We start from the raw sequence: 4,462 nt of genomic DNA, 5'->3' as shown, positions 1-4,462 counted from the left end.
CAGGACAGGTTAACAAAGCAGTTAATAAAGCATACGGGATCCTGGGCTTTATAAATAGAGACATAGACAGAAGCCGGGAAATTATGCTAATCCGATATAAAGCACTAGTTCGGCCCCAGCTGGAGTATTGTGTCCAATTCTGGGCACCGCACTTTAGGAAGGACGTGAAGGCTTTGGAGAGGGTGCAGAAGAGATTTAGTTAAAATGGTTCCAGAGATGAGGGATTACGGTTAGGTGGATACAGTTGTGTCAGTCAGTGGCTCAGTTGGTGGCACCCTCGCCTGAGTCAGGAAGGTACAAATCCCACTCCAGGACTTGAGAGCAAAAATCTAGGCTGACACGTCAGTGCAGTACTGAGGGAGCGCTGCACTGTCAGAGTTGCTGTCTTTCAGATGAGATGTTAGTCTGCTCTCTCAGGTGGACGTAAAAGATCCCACGGCACTATTCCGAAGAAGAGCGGGGGAATTCTCCCCGGTATCCTGTTCAATATTTATTCCTCACTAAGAAACAGATTATCTGGTCATTATCACATTGCTGTTTGTGGGAGCTCACTGTGTGGAAATTGGCTGTGGTGTTTCTTACATTACAACAGTGACCACACTTCAAAAAATAGTACTTCATTGGCTGTAAAGCACTTTGGGACGTCCGGTGGTCGTGAATGATGCAGCACGGTGGCATAGTGGTTAGCACTGTTGCCTCACAGCGCCAGAGACCCGGGTTCGAATCCGGCCTCGGGCGACTGTCTGTGTGGAGTTTGCACATTCTCCCCGTGTTTGCGTGGGTTTTCTCCGGGTGCTCCGGTTTCCTCCCACAGTCCAAAGATGTGCGGGTTAGGTTGATTGGCTATGATAAATTGACCCTTAGTGTTAGGGGGATTAAATACGTGGGGTTACAGGGATAGGGTGGGATATGTGTTGGTGTAGGGGTTACGGGGATCGGGTGGGATATGTGTCGGTGCAGGCTCGATGGGCCGAAATGGCCTCTATCTGCACTGTGGGGTTTCTGTGTCTGTGTGATAAATGCAAGTCTTTCATTCTTTCTTTTCAGATTGCCCGTTGACCTCGCTGCGCCATTATCAGCTCAAACGTCCAGCAATTTGTGATGCAAAAAGATGTCAAGCTGAAGGGTGAGGGAAAAAAAATTGAACTTTGCAGGGCTAAAATTACACAAGTGTTCCTCGCTCGCATTTTCTGGGATGTGGGCGACACAGGCAAGGCCAGAATTTATTGCCCATCCCTAGTTGTCCTTGAGAAGGTGGTGGTGAGCCGCCTTCTTGAACCGCTGCAGTCCATGTGGTGAAGGTACTCCCACAGAGCTGTTAGGGAGGGAGTTCCAGGATTTTGACCCAGCGACGATGAAGGATCGGCGATATACTTCCAAGTCAGGATGGCATGTGACTTGGAGGGGAACTTGCAGGTGGTGGTGTTCCCATGCGCCTGCTGCCCTTGTCCTTCTAGGTGGTAGAGGTCACAGGTTTGGGAGGTGCTGCCGAAGAAGCCTTGGTGAGTTGCTGCAGTGCATCTTGTAGATGGTGCCCACTGCAGCCACGGTGCGCCGGTGGTGGAGGGAGTGAATGTTCTTGCTGTTATCCCTAGTTGCAGTGAGAAAGTGACGATGAGTCTTCTTCTTGAATTGTTGCAATCCTTGTGGAGATGTTGCTGCCATGATAGTGTTAGGTAGGCAATTCCAAGATTTTTACCAAGTGACAATGAAGAAGTGGTGATAATTTGTCTGTCAGTATGATAAGTAACTTGGAGGGGAATTTGGAGGTGATGGTCTTCCTATGATATTGCTGCTCTTGTCCTTTTCAGTGGTAGAGGTCATGGGGTTGAGAGGTGCTGTTGAAGTAAACTCACTGAGCCTTAGGGAAGCCTGTTCTTGCTACGGGAGTGAAATTGCTCTTGGGTGGTAGCTCAGAAAGGGTGATAACCAATCGGCAGCCCAATTTATACCCCGCCAAAATCAATGGGAAAGGAAATTGGGTGGAGTGTAAAATGGGCTGGTGATTAATTAAAGCCCATTTTGCGCTACTGCGAAGACCAATTTCACCCACTATTTTTTAAAACTGTTTCTGAAAACTTTTATGATGGTGGGTGATATTGAGGCTTTGGAGAGGGTGCAGAGGAGGGCCACTAGACTAATTCCCAGTTTAAAGCATCTTAGTTATCAAGATAGGCTAAAGAGTTGGGCCTCTACGCTTTAGAGAAGCGTAGACTTTGAGGTGATCTGATTGAGGTTTATAAGATAATGAAAGGATAGATTGTGTTCCAGTTGATAGTTTGTTTGAATTAAATAGGTTAGGGAGAACCAGGGGTCACAAATTTAAGTTGTATAAGGCCAGATCTAGGTTAGAGAATAGGGGACCTCTGGAACAGGCTGCCGTCTCGGCAGTGGATGCTGATACGCTGAATTCCTTCAAGCGAGAGCTGGACCTGTTTCTGGCTGGGGCGGAGATCACCTCTTACAGATTGGTGGGGAAACTGGAGGTGGTGGTGTTCTCATGCGCCTGCTGCCCTTGTCCGGTGGTTGTGAAAGATGCTATATAAATGCAAGTTTTTTTCTTATGGGCTGGAGGAGCTGGGGCTGTTCTCCTTGGAGCAGAAAGGAGATTTGCGAGAGGTGTTGAGAATGGGGGTCGGGGTGGGGGTGTGGGCGGGGTGGTAGGCAGTGCTGATGACAAAAGCAGTGGTCGTGATGGGGCGAGTAAGTCTTAGATAGGGCTGTTGCCACATCCCAGGCTCCCCTCTCACTCTCTACAATAGCAAAATACTGCAGATGCTGGAAATCTGAAATAACAGAAAATGCTGGAAACACTCAACAGGCCAGGCAGCATCCGTGGGGAGAGAAACAGAGTTAACGTTTCAGGTCTGGGACCCTTCATCAGAACTGGAAAAAGTTAGAGATGTAACAGATTTTAAGCAAATACAGAGGCAGGGAAAGGGGGAGGGGAGGAAAGAACAAAAGGAAGGGTCTGTGATAGGGTGGAAGGCAGGAGTGGTTAAATGGTGCAAATGGGAACGGCAGAATCATCAACAGCTGGCATGTGGAAAATAGGGGCAGGGGTTACAGTCTGAAATTGTTGAACTCGATGTTGAGTCCAGAAGGCTGTAAAGTGCCTTATCGAAAGATGAGCTGCTGGTCCTCGAGCTTACGTTGAGCTTCGTTGGAACAGTGCAAGAGGCCAAGGACGGAGAGGTCAGAGTGGGAGTGGGAGCGGAGAATTAAAGTGACAGGCGTCCGGAAGCTCCGGCGGGGGGGGGGGGGGTAACCCTTGCGGACCGAACGGAGCCGTTCCGCAAAGCGGTCACCCAATCTGCGTTTGGTCTCCCCAGAGAGCCCCAGGTGGGCAGAGGAAATGCTTCAAGGACACCCTCAAAGCCTCCTTGAAAAAGTGCAACATCCCCACCGACACCTGGGAATCCCTGGCCCAAGACTGTACAAAGTGGAGGAGAAGCATCCGGAAGGCGCCGAACACCCTCGAGTCTCTTCGCCGGGAGCAAGCGGAAGCAAGGAGCGCACGTCAACCCAAGCACCCCACCCACCTGCCCCCTTCAACCACCGTCTGCCCCACCTGTGACAGAGACTGTAGGTCCCGCATTGGACTCATCAGTCACCTGCAAACTCATTTTTAGTGTGGAAGCAAGTCATCCTCGGTTCCGAGGGACTGCCTAAGAAGAAGAAGAAGAACAATAGCAAAATACTGCGGATGCTGGAAATCCGAAATAACAACAGAAAATGCTGGAAAAACTCAGCAAGCCAGGCAACTTCCGTGGCGAGAGAACTAGAGTCAACGTTTCGAGTCAAACTCTTTGTCAAGACTAAGAGTTTGACTCGAAATAACAACAGAAAATGCTGGAAAAACTCAGCAGGCCAGGCAACCATCCGTTGAGAGAAATTGGAGTCAACATTTCGGGTGAACCCTTCTCTCCACGGATGTTGCCTGGCCTGCTGAGTTTTTCCAGCATTTTCTGTTATTTCAGATTTCCAGCATCTGCAGTATTTTGCTATAGTACTAGAGTTTGACTCGAAATGTTGACTCTATTTCTCTCTCCACGGATGTTGCCTGGCCTGCTGAGTTTTTCCAGCATTTTCTGTTGTTATTTCAGATTTCCAGCATCTGCAGTATTTTGCTATGGTACTAGAGTTTGACTCGAAATGTTGACTCTATTTCTCTCTCCACGGATGTTGCCTGGCCTGCTGAGTTTTTCCAGCATTTTCTGTTGTTATTAAGAAGAAGGTCTCCTCCCCCAGTGTAGAGGAGACGGCATGGCGAGCAGCCAGTGCACTGCACTGAATTGCTCTCTGCGTGTGCGCATTTGGAGCAGTGCAACATTTATTGGGAATGAGCTGGGCTGGGCTGGCGAGTGATTGACAGGCGGCCCAGAGCACGCGCCGCCTCCTCCTGCCCCGCCCGGGAGAGAGAGAGAGAGAGCGGAGCAGACGAGCCTCCTTCCCGCCGACC

The sequence above is a fragment of the Somniosus microcephalus genome, chromosome 18 (genome assembly GCF_052327205.1).
Source record: "Somniosus microcephalus isolate GS21.2 chromosome 18, FLI_Smic_1.0, whole genome shotgun sequence".
Classification (NCBI taxonomy): Eukaryota; Metazoa; Chordata; class Chondrichthyes; order Squaliformes; family Somniosidae; genus Somniosus; species Somniosus microcephalus.
This window is presented reverse-complemented; position numbering follows the sequence as displayed.